The following is an 18,065-nucleotide window of genomic DNA, read 5'->3' as shown; positions in this document are numbered from 1 at the left end:
CAAATAAAACCATTAAAAACTAGCTCAAGGTATTATGTTATACTTCTATGAAGCTACTCATTCTTCATTAACTTGTTTTCTAGCAGAATAACATCTAGATGGTGGCCTGGGCTGTAAATAAACCATGTCAGTAAAGCTGCATAACCTGGGTATTCTGCATACAATAAATACACTTTGGTTACACAAAGGACATATTTTAGGTTAATGGAAGCACAAACAAAACAGCTTATGCTGACACATAAAAGATTACGGAAAACAGAATTATTTTCTATTCCCATTCTTTGCCATAGACAATTCATTGCATGACCTGCATTTAACAGAGTTTTATGTTTTCCTGATAGAAGTTACATTCTGTCACTAGTGTTAGCAGAGCTATAGTCCTCAGGAGACAGCTGGTTAGTCAGGAGCACCAGCACAACTGCAGTTAAGCATTGGAAATGCACTGGTTTGTTTTCACAGCAATCACACACTGGCCAAGGAAAGGTAACTCTAAATGAAATCCGCACTATATGGCTCATCCGTCTCTCCAAGGGTTATTATTACAAATGCACTGCTGCATGGACTGACACCCAAAACACCATTCTCTTGTATGGATAACATCCATAAACATCCTTCTTACCTTTGCTTTCCTTGAATTAAAAAAAAAAAATAAATCATACAAAGTGACAGTTTTATTTTCTTAAGGAAGTGACTAGGTCCCTGCAGATAAGCCTGTCCCTTCTGGGCTTCCAATTAAAAAAGTTATATACACACAGCAGAAGGTAAAGTCCTCAACTTGGCTTTAACTAGAAGCATCAATCCACATTCCAGCCCAGAAAGAAACCTGCAGTGACCTTGAGTTATGTACATGCTTTGGCCAAGCCTCAAACTGCTCTCCAGAATTGAACTCAAGTAATCACATTTATAGGCCAAAAGATGTGGATCTGGGGAAAATACCATCCAGTCCAGCAGGTCAGCTTACACCCCCACCTCTCCCTGCCCCACAGAGGGGTCAGGTGCAGGGGGTATGGTCACACCACCCAAAGGTGACAACTGAGAGGCTTCTAAACAGATGCCAAAACACAAACCCTTGGAAATCTGAACACTTCCCTTTTCCTTAGGGTGCTGTTAAACTGTCCTGATAGGGACACAAGTGGGCACAGTGCATTCTGTAAATGAACTGGAAACCTTTGTTCACATATAGGAGAAGTACAGGCATTTTCCCTGGAAATCTGCTGGCAGTGGTATCTTTCACTCCAATCACTGCAAGTTTTTTCAGATGCATTCTCTCAGTTCACTGATAATGCTTCCCCTAAAATAATTAAGTGATAAAATTAGTTGTCCTTCTCTCTCAAGGGCATAAAGCCTTTTTCCTTTGCAGCTTCCTCTCAGTTCAGGGAAAAGCTGAAAACAGTCACATACTACATTCAATACAAGTGAGGTTTTTTAACATAGTGGCTACCTATTTTGTTAGGTTAAAGGATAAAAATAAATTTCATTAAGAGAACTACTAGTGTATCTTCGATTAGGAAGATGGTTTGAGGTTTAAAAAACATGCTTGTTCTGAAGGTAGTATATTTACTTTGCAATTTATATAGATCTCTGCTAAAAATATCTGCAGCTGCAAAAATGTAGATAACAAATTTAAGTATACACTAAGCTTCAGGCTTTTACATCAGACCAGGTTACTGCACTTCTACAGAACCCTGTTAGTGGACTGAGGAAGGATAGGCAGGCTGCTCTATTTTATATTAACAACAGGAACTGAAACTGAGTTTTATGAAATCTAAAGCCAGAAAGAATTTTTCTAACCTCCAGTTAGATCATTAATACACCACAGGCTCTCAAGCCCTACCCAGACATTGCTGTATCGATCCCAAGGACTATAGTTGAATTAAAGCATTTCAGCTCTCAGAAGCCAAAAGTATCAAGTGCCACAGGCAAAAACATCAGCAAGCTGCAAGGCCTCTGAAGAGGCAAGCTTTGAATTGGTAATACAGACCCAGATCCTCACACAGTCTGCAACGCCAACCGTACGCAGAGGCAACAAAGGTTTCTCTCAACTCAGTCTTTTGGGGAAAAAAAACCTCCTTCCTCAAATGAATCTGGTGCTCTGTCTGGACCCAAACATGAACAAGAAACACCAGCCACTCACAAAACAAAAATGAACCTTTGCACCATCCCACCAGGGTGTACTGCTCCAGTGCAACTGAAGACTGCAAGCATATATGAAGGATTAAAACAGCAACAATGCTTAGTTGCAACAAAACACCTGCTACCCACAGATTCTATTTTCTTTCACTAAGCAAGCTAGCAAAGAATCACTTACACATGCAAAACCAAACAGAACCCTTGGCAGAATGTAAATGATTTCTGTAAAACATGAATGTAAAATGTTTCCAATCACAAACACAGACCACTGCAATTAACTTTTTCTTTTCTGCCACAATAAGGGAAACAGATTTCAGGTGGTTATTAGTACTCAAGCATGGCGAACATGAATTTTTAAATATTAAAGCCAGATAAATTAATTTTTGCTTTTAGGAAAAGTTTCTTGAATGCCCAAAGATAAGTTAAGCAACCAGTTCCTTCTCACTGCTCATCAATGCAGTTCTCAATTCTTTTGAGACATACTCCTTCCCCAAACTTCCTGTTTGCTGAGCATTCCCCATCCCTTGCTCAGATTCCTGCTAATAGTCAATCATTTCCATTTTTCAGCCAAAAAACAACTGCCCAGAGATCCTTTAAAAAAAAAAAACCCTCAAGGCACATAAATCTGTCTTTCCTGTGAGAGAAACTAACAGAAGCTGATTTAGACGTGCCTTTTCTATGAAATACTGATTATACTTTCAGCAAACAAACAAAAAAAAAAAACCCAGTCTCAAGTGGAAATCTCAGGCTGAGGCAAACACCAATGCATGGAAAATTCCGCCAAAGGTTAAAGTCTCGTCAAAATCCTGAGGAAAAGAAAGCACTGAGCTATGACAGGAAGCGTTGAGCAATTGTAATGGGAGGTATTGCTACTGTGCTGCTTATAAAATAGATGGTATTTTAAAATGTTCTAAGAATATTTGAGAAAAAGACATTAGTCATACAGAGTAAGGAGGTTGCAGGATGAATTACTTAAGAATGAAGGGTGATATAACGAGGAGTGTTGGTCTAATATTAGACTAGGACAGATTTTAATTAGAAGTCAAGAAAACATACACAGTGATGAGTCAACTGGACAGAGTACATCAGCCATGGAAGTGGCTGAGGCATCAGAAAATGTGATATTTCATACCAGACTCCGTGCAGGAAGAGGGCACACAAAAGGCAGGAGTTATTTCTACAGCTTTTGTAGAAAGAAGGGTACAATACTGGAAAGCTTTTCCAGTTCTTCTAAGATACTAGCAATGCTTCCTACGACCTGGATCTTGCCATGTTCTGAGCATAGTGCCTCCAAAAGGCATTTCAATTCCTCTGATGTGAACATCCACATTGTCCCAGATGACTTTATAGCAACTGTTCATCTTTTCACCAGGCAAATGCTACATCAAATAAAGTCCAGAGGGTTCAAATACCATTTGGAATTAAGGACTAAGAGATATACTTTCTGACAGCTCCTTAAGTAAACAACACAAACAACAGCACGCTACATTGTTTGGGATTCTACACGATCATGCAGATCTGGTTTGCTCGTGCTCTTTGAACTGTAGACACAGCAGTCTGCATCAGTGTACACACAGCAGCAAATCACCCAAAACACATGCTCAGTCCCTCACAGAATACAGATGAAGGTACATACATATTCAAGGGCTTGAATACAAACCACTCTCTGAAAGGTTCCTCTGCGTTTTCTTCACATCATCCTTCTGTCCTCATGTATAACGAAGCACAGACAGTTGAGAATGTCCTCAAAATTACAAGTTCATAGCCTTCAGAGTACTGCAAATCCAGCAACATTGCATAAAGCACTTCCAGTTGCTTCCTGCCTGACAGTGTAGCTTTTCCTCTGCTGTTTTATACTGCTACTGAGACTGCAGAGCATGTAATTTCTCCCTTTTAGCACTTTTTTAATCAATCTGCTCAGCCACCTAAGTGGAAAGAATTAGCAATAAAAAAATAAGTACATTAGTTCTAAAAACAGGTTGGTTGTTTCTCAGTAAAACACAACAGACAAATAGGTACATTAAAATTTACTTATTTTCACTAGACTCAGATTTATTTTTATATCAATTTTCCTGTTTTAAGATAATAGCATACACTAGTGTTATCTCCTTGAAGTCTCTGTTTGGTACCCAGGCAAGCTTTGAACTCTCCTTCATAAATACTAGATGAAAGAGTTCATCTAGGCTATCTGAGTTCATGGCTGCATTAATGATTACTTTTCAAATGAACTCTGGATATTCACATTGAATGCTTAATCTCAGGCTTGAAATATGAAGTTCTATATAAAAAATTCTTAATGCCTCCTTTCACATGAAAATTCACAGAAGCAGGCATTAAAAATTGACATTTAGAGGCTGCCTCTTGCCTCCTCCCTGCCCTACACAGCATAACACCTCCCAAATCTACAGATCTCTGCTGCCCTTCAGAAAACCACTGATGTCCTTGACCCATTCTGAGAAACTTCCTTATCTGCATAGAAAGAGCCCTTATCCAGGGAAACCTAACAGAAAAACATCCATCCATACATCCTAAATTCCTTCTTGGCTGAAGACAGCTTTAATTCAGCACTGGAAACCAGGCATCCCCACACCTGCAGCCCAGCACCTGCGCATGGTTTCAGTACAACACAGGATAGTCTGCCCTGACAAATGTTTAAATGGTCCCCTGATCCTTTTAACACAGGAGCTCAGCATACCAGAGCTGTCCACATCTCTTCACACATCGTCTTCCTATGCCCTCCTTACAAACTGCTGCAGCTTCATATAATAGGGCACTCCTGAATTTATTTCCATATTCATTCATAACAGCTATTAAGAATGCATCACTAAAACACAAATCTATGCACAGCATTGAGGTCATGCCTCATCAGGGAAGTTCAAACAAAGCAGCAAAAGCATTTCAGGGCTCACAGCAACAGAAAACTAGAGATATTTCCATTGCCACTTTCAGCCTTCTGCAAACACAGGCTGCAATACACAGCAGGTTCAGAATAGTCCATAGAGCACCCACACACCAAGCTTCAGCTCACAAGGGTTTCCAAGTACACTGTGAAGAGATTTAAAGCTGCAACAAAAAGCCACAAGTGCCACAGGAAAAGAAACATAAGGTCATCACCAGTCCTCCTGTAACAGCTGTGCATCACCAGTTAGAACTCCTATACTCATCAAGTGGGACAAAGACTCCTGCCAGCCTGAGCTACATCAGATGTCCCCAAACCGGGTGATGAAATTTAACTACAGGCACGTGGGCAAGACAAATCAACAAGATTTCACATCACTGAAGTCAGAGGGTCATCTGTAATCCAGCAAACAAATGGCTTCTCATTCCCACTGCTATGGAAATAAAAAAAAAAAAGGAGAAAATCATCCTGTCTCCTTTCAGAGCCTCCTGGTGATATCAAAATATTGAACACCCAAGGACTTGTACGAACACAGGATATAATGGAAAATACTCAACTCTGCAGGTGAAGATTTGAGGATGTGTGAGACTCACCAAGAGAAGACACCAGAACTGTGAAAGTAACACAAACCAAAGTGCTCAAAGTGCAGAATGAGAGCTCCTCTGGCAGCACTTTACATCAAGAAACTTTGGACCCAAACCGTTTTCTCCCCATTAGGCCACCTGCATTCATTGTGCTCGAACTAGTTGTTGAAAGGGAAGGTAAATCAGGCTAAGGAATTGATCAGGCTGAAAAACAACCTTGGGAAATGGGAGCTTGGCTACAGCAAACACTGCTAAAGGCAGTGCTGTATTAATGCAATTTAATATTCATACGATTGGCTAGACATAACTTGCCATTTCCACGACATGCTAAATTTGTCATGCACGTTTCCAACAGATCCGTCTTTACCAGCACTTTGGACTTCTTTAAACATCTAAACAGCTTTGACTTTCATTCACTACAAAACAGTCATACACCTCCTTTTTGCTTCCATAGTTACACCAAGTTATGTCTCAAGATGGGCAATGCTCTGTTAAGGGGATTATTCACATACTTAACAGCATGCTTCACTGCTTTGAATGACTGAATAATAATTTTGAATGTGGCAAATTCTAGGACTTTCCAGATGCCTTGGAAGCCTTGTCTCTGGTTCAGGTTTTCCATGGGACACTGGCCATTTTCCTTTTAGAGGAGAGACTGGAAATATAAAGTACCACACAAAGCTCTGAATAAACCAGAGGAAAAACTAAAATGTAACAATTTAAATGCATGTGAAGTTGTGTTCATACCGCTGATAGCATACAGATAGATCATCCTGACTAAAAAAAGGAAATGGGGGAACATCACGAAATCCATGCAATCATGAAACAAATCTGGAGAAGGGGGCTGGGGGCAAAGGTGGGATTTTAAAGCACCTATCAGACTTTGCATTCATCCTGCAAGGTGAGAAAATTCCCTCCTTATTTCCCTCCACTCATGATTAGAGAGTCATGACTGCTTCACCAGCTGTGCCTCTGGCTTATTTTAAATTCAAACTATGATACATATCTCACTTTTAGACTTTTAATAGCAATGCCTTAAAATGCAGATTGCTGGCTAAATTTAGTTACATGATTAAAAACAAATCTAACTCATCTCTACCCAGCAAACAGAACTGCTGCATTCAAGGTTCAATAGAGGACTTAACACTTCAACTAAAAACAAAGTCCTAACAAAAAGCAGGAAAAAAAGGGAATCGAAGCACAATTTGGTGATGTCTCCAAAAAAGCAAGATGCATAAAACAGTAAGCAGCTATGGAAAACTATCTGAAAAGGCATCATAGTATACCATAGGGTTTTTGTTCAGTACTTCTGCAAATAAATTCTGCACTATGCTACTACAGCAGTATGAGTCACACACTTTTACTGACATTCTATATTTATATCTCCATGCCCTTCTGCACTGTTATATGCTTTCTTCCATACAGGCCTCTCTAACCTGGAATTTCCTTCCTTCTGCAGCTGAGCATCTCCTCCTCTAACATTCCCCAGAAAACTGAGAAGACATGCAAGTCTTTCTGGACACCATTTTGGGAAAACAACACCCTTGAACTATCATAATATGCTGAGCATCCTTTTATTTGTTTCCAATTATTTTCTTGTTTCCGATTTCCTAACTTTTTTGTCTGTAAAAGGACTGCTTAGATGTTTAAACCCTTTGAGGCAAGGCCCAGGTTTCATTAGACTTAACACAGTACAGTGCTACAAAAAATCTTATTCAGAGATCACAAACTACATAGGCATGTTTTTAGACCATTTTATTAAAAGCATTCCCTCTAGCTGTAATGTTGCAAACATTTGTGAATCTGCCTAATTTGGAGAACTCAAGATCCTGCTACTCTCAATATCCCATCACCATCTGAGCCTCTGAGAAGGAGCAGCCATGTGCATACAAGAGATAAACAAAGGGAAGGTAATTAAGTTCCCAGTGCTAATATTTACCTTGTCAAAAGGCTCAAGGGCATGCTGTGGAAAGGCAGACACAGAAAAAGCAAAAGAAATGCTCTGGAATGGCAGACTGAAGGAGGGCTGGACTCTTTCACTGTTGGCCTCAAGACGCATTCCCAATAATCAGAGACCAGTTGCACAAGAGATTTCACTAGATAACAAGCCTCAGACAGAAATACAGAAATAAAATGTTGGAAGAGCAGTCCTTGGATTTGCTGAGTGGCTTGAACTTCCTCAGTCACTCCAGAAGCAGCTGAGTTCCATGGAGTTCAACCCTAACTATGTGCTGTTCTTAAGAAATAAAGTACAAAGAAGAGAACAGTACCACAAACCCAACAATGGCACCTCCAGAGCCTCCCAGGAGATCACCCTCCTTGTTCAGAGTCAGAATCATTATAAGAGCAACTACAATTGACTAAGACAGAGTGGGCTGTGCACCTCAAATAATGAGCAGCGTTCCCGCTGACAGGAGGAACAAAACAGTCTAAAAGGGGATGGGAAGGAAAATTCATACCCTTTGAAGTCAAGCTATGAATAATGAGCAATAAGGTGATGTATTCTCTCTGGAATATCATCCCAATTTCTCCCTCCACCCACAAGAAAGTTTAAGAGTTGGGCAAGGGGGTGGAGGAAGAAATAAAAGCACAACAGAAGATTCCACCTGGGTATGGCAAGATCCTGAACATCAAGGAGACTGCAGGGAGAGAGTGGACAAAGGTGTAAATGGTTGCATAATGGTCAAAGCATCCAAATGCCACTTATGCTCTGAAAAAAAAAAAATCCATCTTTTACAAGGGGACACTAACCAGCTAGCAGAGCTCCCTTTGACTCCTGACTTCTTGTGTCGGTCTCTTACCATTGTGGGGTATTTTCAGCATTTCAGAGCTACAGGCACAGAACAAGTCTAAAAATTTAGAAGCATTATAGACATGTTACTAATGAATGCAATGCACGCCTGTCCTGTAAAAGGACCTGAAATGCCCAGCCAGGAGGGAATGATGCTATTGAGATTTACTTCTGATGCTTACCCAGTGAAGCAACAGCTGTCCACAATTAACCTCTATATAGCCACATCTGTATTGGCTTGCAGAGCCAGCACAGCTATGCTTAAGGTTTACCTAAGTGTGTATATGAACAGGGCTGTAATGTAAGTATTGATGTGCTATGCAGCCTGTTACTAAGAGGGGCTTAGGTTTTAAAGTGAGAAGGGAGAAATAAAAGAACTTCTCATTAGGAGTGAGGAGGGGACACCAATGAAAAACAAAAAGCTCCTGTTTCTTCAATACCTTCTTTTCTCTGATGTTACAATGGATATTGATCAAAAAAAGCTGTACCCTTCTATTCATGCTTCACACAATTCAGTGAGAGTTTTCTCCTGTGCTAAAACAGCTTTTCATGAACTTTGTCTGAACACTGCTCTGGTGAACTAGAGGAATTTTAAATAACTACCCAGATTTTTAAATCACACACAGCAGAAGTTTGGTGTATTTCAACTATCAGCTTCTACCTGTGTGCATGGCCACAGCATTTTGGGGTTTTTTTGACATTGTGTGTTCTCTGGCAAAGGGAACAAGCAAGAGGAGACAAACAAAACAGGATTTAACACCCTCCTTTGTACTGCGTGACTTGTCAGGATGATTCTTCAACCCACATGAATATCTAGTAATCCACACTGCCACCCTTTTATTTTCCCAACAGCCTGACCTTCACTTCTGGATGTTTCAGTGTCCATTTTGTCCTCAATGAACAGCTTCAGCTCCAGGCACATGTGTCATTAGCAAGCACAAGCCTGAAATGTGTGTGCAGGCAAATTCCTACAAAATATCCATCAGCTACAGGATCCAAAGATGAGAAATGCCAAACTGATTTTCAGTTTGCTTTCCATCTTGGGGTAGAAAGGACAAGCAGGACAACATACACCTAAAGGAGTTTCTGTATGTATATTTTGGGCAGCTCTGTAAAGGTAAATTTTTGAAAATTCTAGAAAATATTTCCTATACTCACACTAAAAATATCGTAGCAAAAGTGACATAAAGCACTGTCCCTGAATAGATCGTTGACTACACAGTGTTTTTTAGATTTTTTTTCTTTTAGTTAGATACAGAGTAAAACAGAGAATGAGTCATCTAAGGAAATCCCACCCCTCCTAGGGTTTTTCTCCTGCATGAATCAGATGCTAACACCTTCTCTTCCTCCAGGTCTTTGTCCCCCAAAAATAAACCATTGTGATTAGTTTATTATTACCTACTGTGGGCCCCATTGCACTGGATAGAGAAGAAAGCAAACCTGAACCACACAGGCTCTTAAATCCAGCAGAACATCCCAAAAACCTAAAGTGTATCCTAAGCAACATAGAAAATGTAACTCCCCTTCATCTGCAGAGCTCAATCTCAGCTGTTTGGGATCCATACAGAATACATGTAGCTACCCTGAGAGACAATGAAGTCCAAATAGGAGCTACAAAAAAAAGAGGGAGTTCACCTCAGTTTCAACCACCACACCACAAGCTGTGGTTCCTCACAACTGGAATACTTTAAAGAATAAAAGCCACACAACTCCTGGCAGATCTCATCATACTACCCAAGTATCAGAGCCATTCTACAAGGCTACAGACTTGTTATTGAAAATTTACAGCTTTTGATATAGCTCCTGTATCTTACAGTACCTTACATCAAATTATTTATTTCAAAATTACTTCAAGGTAATCAAGAAAGGAACAGTCTATGTAGGCTTTATGGATATTTTTCCTGTTTGTGTCTAGGTTTTTAAGAAAAAAGTTCCTGAAAATTACTGTTTTTCAGAAGTACTCAACTGCTACTCAACTCTCAAAAAGCCCTTTACCTATGTTGGAATAGTAAGACTCATTAGTGAGCATTAAACCTGAATAATTAATTACTAAACAGGAAATGTCACTTAAAGATTATGAAAACAAGTATTAAATAGCCTTAAAATACTACTAAGGTTAAATAAGATCAAGACACTTACATGCACAGATGGTGCTCACATAGACAGCTGCTTTCAGAAGCTGAACTTAGAAATGCTTAGCTTAGTAAATCCATAGCCTTAAATGAAGTTATTTGAAAATGCAGTAGCCACTTGTCTTCTCAAAGACCAATAAATCTAAGAGGGCAGAGTACATATACCTTGTTTTGGCAATCAGTTACCATGCACATTACTTCAACTATCAGGTAATGACTGGTTCCAGCTTCTTATTCCATACCAAGTGAGTATAAAGCACTTCTACCTTACTAAGGATTCCAGCTTTGTCTGAGACCACTGTTATATCCATTTTGCATAACTGCAGAAATCCCAAAGTGCAAATTCTCACTGTTTGTTGCATACTTCACATCAATTCTCTACACTAAGTGCTTTGAGTTGCCAAAATTTCAATCAATCCCACAATCCTTTTACTATATGCAAACTATGTCATATGATATAATAACACCCAAAATGCAATTGTAAATTTTTGTGCTCCCCACTCAGATCTCCCAGCTGGAAAAGGATGTAGGAAAGGACCCCCTGTCGTGGATTGACCAGTCTTCCAGCCCATCTCTTTTTGCTGGATAAGAGGCCTAATACAGAAGCATCATTTGGACTGCTGCTGGGACCCATAGCATAGGGGAGACTTGAAGCTGAATTAAAGGCTGAGAGGCAAAAAAGGAGGAAAGTTAGAGTGTCTGGCCCAGTCTGTCATAGCAGCACATAAGAATGGTCTTGTGAGCTCTGCATTTGGATCTCACTCTTGTGAGTTCTGCTTGTGGACTTTTCTCTATTAATACCTATGAATATGGAACCTGGAGGCAGCTTATGACAGGAGTTAAGAAACAGTGAATCTTCTCTTTCCTTTACTTCTTTTCAGCTCCAAATAGGTGAATTGACAGAGACCTAAGTACAATGTGAATGATTTCAGTATGGTTCAGGAGAAAGGGTTTGACATATAACAAAGCAGAAACAGTCAATCAGAAGAGCAAGCGGCTTAGATAGTGCCAGCAGTTCCAGCTGCAAGTAGTCAGAAGAACTAAAAAGACAGGGACACTTATGGCCAAACTATTCTGATTTTATGGAAATTTACATCAGCTTTGTGCCCTGATTTCACAATAGTTGTGAGAGGGGTGGTGTTCTCAATGCAATTATCATCATTACCTTTGCAAGAGTTTCATTTGCTTTAAGAGAAAAAGAGTAAGAAAAAACAAACCCGCAAGGAATAGCTCAGAGCCAACAAGGTGCCCTTCTCAGCCCTGTGACAAAACTACAGCTCCTCTTGCACAGTTGCTCTGGTGCTGGAGGATACTGAAAACAGAACAAACACCACATTTACAGATTTCCTGCACACAAGCACATACTTATTAATCTATCTGACCTTGTTTATTACATTTGCTAAATAGATGGGTAGCCATAAACTGCAGCAGTCCAACCACAGAAACCAAAGGGAAAAAAAAAGGAGAATTAGAGAAAGCAATTAATTCCTCATCTCACCCACTAATGACTTGAGCAACATCTATACCAGATCCACATTTTAAAGCTATAATTTTCTCTGATCACTTTTTAAAGATGAAAATTCGGTCAAATTGGGACAGTTACATTCTTTAAGTCCACAACAATCACTATTCCTACTAGTAAAAGAGAGGATATGAAACACACACACACACAAAAAAAAAAAAAAAAAAAACAAGGAGGGAGAAATTCAATATAATAGTCCCTCTTTCCACACATGTGGCCTAAAGCCCCAAAACATAATGCTGAATGATGACTGAGTCATTTTCCAAACTCCTCCAATCACGGAGTACTTAGTGAAGTACATCTGGACAGGACTAAGCAAGTGTGAATCACAGAACCACAGAATCATTAAAGTTGGAAAAGAACTCTAAGATCATCAGGTCCAACTGTGAACCCAGCACCAAAGCCATGTTCACTAAAACATGTCCTGCCATATCCACAGGTTTTTGAATACATCCAGGGATGCTGACTCCACCACTTCCCTGGGCAGCCTGTTCCAAGGAAGGAACAGGCCCTTCCATGAGAGGAAGCCCTAGCCAGAGGATCCAAGACAGATCCAGCAGAAGATCCAAGACAGACCAGCCTTACCTACCTTATCCTCCCCTTTTGCTCTGGGAAGGGCACTCTGTAAGCTGCCCCACACGTAAGACGAACAGAACAGATTGGAAAATTTTTCATAGCTGTTTTCCTTCTGTTAAGCTCATTTTTACTCATGAGCTAAATTTAACAAAAATCCACTTAAATCCTGGCTCTTCCCAGGCCATCTGAATCTCCATGTGCCAATGCAATGTCACAGCTCACAAAGGGAATTTCAAATACTGAGGTAAGTTTCTGTGTCCTTAATGCTGATAACTGATGTTTCCATATTATAATGAGTATCTTCAATCACACTTAGTGACAGTTTAGCATCTTCCTGACAACCTCTCTTTTCACAGAGAGATGTAAGATGGCATGCACAGCTATTTACTGTACAACTGGAAGTTCCTAGTAACAAGGAGAGGTAAAAGAGGGCTGGTGACTGAAGAAACAACTCAGTTACTCAAAGATGATGTTAGGGAGATTCTGTGACAAATCTTTACATAGGAACAACTCTCAACACTTGATAATAACCTTTCAGAATGTACCGTCAGTTCCCATTGGACCAAACTTCCTCTTCAGTGACCAAACCACTGAATGAATTTCTTCAAGACTTCTAGAAAAACCATGTAGAAGTAACTCCCAGCAGGGAACAGCAAGAACAGGAGTGTAGAATCACAAAGCAAACACATACACATACTCTTAACTTCTTAAGTTTAAAAATAAAACCAAGAAATTATGCTAGCCCATGAAGCCAAAGAAAAATGCCAAAATCTTTTCAGTGTTTACAGCTATCTAGAAAAAAACTTTAAGATAATCACTGTGGAAGTTGAAACACCAATGAGATGAACATGTGACAGAACAAGGAGACAGCCCTGAAGACAATACAGAAAACCAGACAATTTCCATATGCATCTAGAATCTTTCATCCTGCTATTGCACACTAAATTTCCCACAGTTCCCAGTGTTCATATCTGAATTTTGGTCCCCAAGCTTGTGCATTTCTTTCTCTCCTCTTGCTATGCTCTACACTTTATAATCAGATGCAGGAACTTCAAGATAGGCCCTGATGCTTCAAAATTAACCCTCAAGGCAGGTGGATAAAGGCTTTTCTTTTTTGAACACTAATTTCTTGAACTCAAGTTTTGCTTCAAAGAGGTTCAGGGGTACTTATTGATCAGGAGGTTTTGATTAAGCTATTTTATAGATTTCACCTGCATTCCCAAAACCCATCATCCTCCCAATGAAATACAGCTCCCTCATGCAGGACTCCAGTTCCAAACCCTTGGCTGCCATGTCTAAAGAGAAACAAGCATTAAATCAAATATATATATATATGTACATACACACAAATTAGTATTTGCTGTCCTAGGGAGCTGCTGAAAACTCAAGGCAGAGATAGTTTGCTTTCCAGGGGAAGGCTGCAGAGCCTGGATTCAAGAGCAAACTGGAAAGGACCTCTAGTGGGCTGAGGCTGTGCTGCTCGGGTGCCAGACACGTCCTTCCTCTTCACCTCCCTGCAGCTGCACAACTTGCCAGCAAAGCCCAGTAGCTTTACCTTGTGACTGCCATCAGAAAAGGCACCTAGAGATGCAGCTACAGCCTCTGTGAAAGACTGAAATGCTAAAGGTTAATGACTCAAGCAAGATCATTAGAAACGTCCTCTCACTCTGCTCTCAGTGCTTGGAGGGATGCGCTGTCATTTGCTTCAGAAAAAAACAGGACATGGTTTCTATTTTACTGTGTAGGTCACCAACATGTCAGACCCCTTCAGAGTGGGTTTTATGCGGCCTAAATGACATGACATCAAGGGACATTCAAAGATGCACAAATTCAGATACACATTTGGAATAAGGATTCAGAATATTATTCAGACTATGTCACAGCATTTTGTTCTTCCAAGATTTTTTTTAGCTGTAGGCAGTTTTGCACAGGCAGCAGAAACACTACTTTAACTGCATTTTTGAAGTAACTTTCTGAGTGAAAGAGCTTGGAATTCTTTATCTGAGCTCAAACAAAGCATAACTTCATGTGACACTGTGTGACAAATAGATTAGGGAATGTATTCAGGAGAATATACAGATAATAAACCAGGCCAGATTAAGAAAGGTTATTTATTAGGCATCCCAGTTAAAAAGAAAATATCTTGTTTTGTATTGAAGTCGATGATTCACCTCGAAGCCTTCAAAATACCTCTTTTGCTATATTTAGGTTTGCCTTCAAGACAGACTGGTTCTATCATTCCCCAAAGTAGACTAATTTACATCTTCAACGTTACAGGCCACAGCTTAGCTCTCTTTTAAATGACCTAAGCAATAACCTCTCTTTCAGCAGTTACCCTCAAAGTGTTTGCATTAACTGGAGAGGGACCACAAATTAAAGCTGACATTGTTAAGGAGAGCAGTGCAAGACAGCTGCTCATTATTCAAAAACAATATCACCTACACTGCAGTGGTGCTCCTTATGCCATTAAGCAGAGTGCTGGACAGGAAGCCAACCTTGTACAGAGTGGTCATCTGAAGAGAACAGCACTGGTACTTGGAGTACAAGGCCTCAAGAATGCACCTGGTTCTGTCTTTCACATGGAGCAGCAACAGCACTGCCCTGCCATCAATGAAAAGCATTCCTGAGAGTCATTTGAACCAAGCATTCCCACAGAAAACAGAAAATAAACCAAAGACACCAGCAAGTTCATATCTCATCATCAGAGACCTGATCAAAGAGCAACCAGGGCTTCTCAACCTTCATCTTTTTGGACCAACCATCATCAACTATGATCATCACCTCTACTATCAGAATAATATAACTTACTTTGAAAGAAGTCATGAAGTCTAACTGTGTTTCTCTCCTCTGTAGGACACAGTAATCAAGGCAGGAAATGAAAGAACTCATCTCTATTGAAAGGTGAGTTATTTTACATTAGGAGTGCATATAGTGGAAATAGCCCCAAAAGATACCTCTACAATAAAAACAACAAGGAATTTAAGCTGATGAGGATCAGTTAAAGGTCAGGATTAAAAACACAACATCTTGTGAAAATAGTCCTTAACACTTTTAAGTCAAGGAATTAATTCCTCAGGAATTAATGTCTTGAATCCAAACTGCTTTATGATATAAACAACAGCAAATTAAAAAAAAGAGTTGATCAAACTCTAAAAAGAAATGACAGGAAACCTCTGCTGAATAAGGTAAAACACATTATACAAAAGAGATGCAGGTATTAAAGTGATTTCAGGTGCAATTAAAATCCCTTGTAAAGAGAAATGGGGAAGAAATTAAAATGAGTTCTGTGTTTTGCTTTATGTTACAGTACAAAATTTTGCCAGCAGCATGAAGAAAAAACAAAGCACGTCTTAAAACAGGCCAGCTTACATAAGAGGGAAAGACAGAAGACAAAAATATTTATGCTGATAACAAACTTGATAACTTGCTTGGACTCACTTTAAAATTGTCAAACCACTGCAACCACGGAACTGGCAACTATTCCTCCAGATGGTTGCTTTTAACAACATCACTCTCATTTACTTTTCACTCTTCCATTAGTTCTGCAGCTAAGGACTGCTCACCTGGCAGATAAAGATCAAAATGTCATTTTGAAATGGCAGAATTTGGGAATTTATGCATTGTGTGCCCAGTGTTTCTCCACCCAGTTCCTTCCTGTGTCTTTCAAATGAGAAGAGTTTTTAGTTACTGTCAAGACAGCTGCAATAACAAGTTTTTCATTATTACTACTCTGACCAGGATTAATGTTTTGGAAAAAAAATTCAAAGAGAACTCTGAGTTCAGAGTTCAGCCTCTGAACTCAGAGTTTAACAGCCTCTTAAAATTCAACTACCTTCTGTGGCAAACACTTCATGAGAATTCAGATACAGTAACAAACTTTAAACTACCAAATTTTGCATTGTGGTGAGATTATTATCTAGAAATATTCTCTTATGCAGCAAAATCCCTGTACACTGCAATGTCTTTCCAAAGTATGTTTTTGTCTTCCACAAAGAGCAGAGAAGCATCATACTACAATGTCCCTTCTTTCCATTTTCCTGTGTCCAAAAATCACTCTATTTTGCCTCCTTTTCACTAATTGGGGAACTCCCCAGAGTAAAGCAAGCAGGAAATTATTGTATCAGTGAAGTGCATGCAGCTCTAGGTATTCACAAGACAATCCACTGGAGGGCAGGATAAAAACTACATATAAATATTTAAATTTATTAATAAATTATTAATGGTTTTAATTATTTAAGTCAATAAAATAATACTTTAAGTAGTGTTTATCTCATCCTTTGTAAAATTTCTATTGTACATATTTTACAGTTTGCATATTACAGCATTACATGTCTATAATTTATAAATAAATAAGTGTAAATATATTGGAGGCTGCATGCTCAAAAAATACTTTACTGATCCATAACAACTGGGGATCATTGGTTTATGACTTCAGCACCAGGAAACTAAAGCAACATTTCCTCTTTTGTTAGAAGGAGGTAAAAATACTGCTGGGAAGAACTGCATGCAGGGGACAGTTCTCAAGTGGGCTGCACTTCTCAGTTATTCAGCTGCCAGTTTAATGCAGCAAATGTTTTTCCAGAAAGAGTTAAGTGCTCCAGCTCACACTATATCTAGTAGCTGAACAACCCTTGAAATTCCCATGGGATCCTGATTGGTGTCTGGAGGCTGCCAAAGGCCATTCAAAATCTTATTCCAGATGATTTAAGTTCAGGTCCATTGCTCTTCAAAGAGATTTAAAATTCTAAACACATAAAACACAGCTTCAGCAATAACTTGTGCCACTGCATCACTTGGCCAGTTTTCTAATGCAGATGTAGAAAGTCAGCCTATTTTTATATAAATTCTTTTTAAACATTCACCAGCAAAACAACCCTGCTAGTCCCTTGACACACATCTTGTTGTTGTATAAAAACACCTGCTGAAATACTCCATGTCTGTAATGCCCACAGGTAAGTATCAAGTAACTGAAACATTGACGTTAGGAAAACTCTGGGGAAATTTTATTTAGCGGGTATGTTCTATTAAGAAATAGCGAAGGAAAGCAAACCAAGTTGTCTCTTTAAAAATCAGATTATCCTGACTAATGGCTTCTTTCTACCATTTCTGTTCCAGTGAGGATGACATCAAGCACTTAAATCAAGAACTACAGATTTTGAGATAAATTCTTTCACTCCACCCGAAAAGTTTCCAAGCAGCTCATAGCACTGATTGCAGCTTTCAAATTTTCAGCATAGCATCCTCTAAAAATCAGAGTTCAGACATTTCTTATAAATAGCTAAAAGAACAGCTGATATAGATTTTTTTACACACTTCTCTCACATACTTTGATATCAAACAATGAATGTTATGAAACAGAAAACAACCAATTTGTTTTGCCAGTCACACATCACAGTTCTGGCTGTTCTTTTTCCTCTATGGAAGACTTCTA

At 39.3% G+C, this 18,065-nt stretch overlaps 1 protein-coding gene across 1 annotated transcript in view; it reads right to left on the bottom strand.

The window, feature by feature from the left end:
- The window catches only part of SERGEF (secretion regulating guanine nucleotide exchange factor), a 142,149-nt gene that overhangs the window by 112,306 nt on the left and 11,778 nt on the right, over positions 1-18,065 (bottom strand).

Source organism: Passer domesticus, chromosome 6 (assembly GCF_036417665.1).
Source record: "Passer domesticus isolate bPasDom1 chromosome 6, bPasDom1.hap1, whole genome shotgun sequence".
Classification (NCBI taxonomy): domain Eukaryota; kingdom Metazoa; phylum Chordata; class Aves; order Passeriformes; family Passeridae; genus Passer; species Passer domesticus.
The sequence above is the reverse complement of the archived record's forward strand: the minus strand, read 5'-3'. Positions and strand labels throughout refer to the sequence as shown.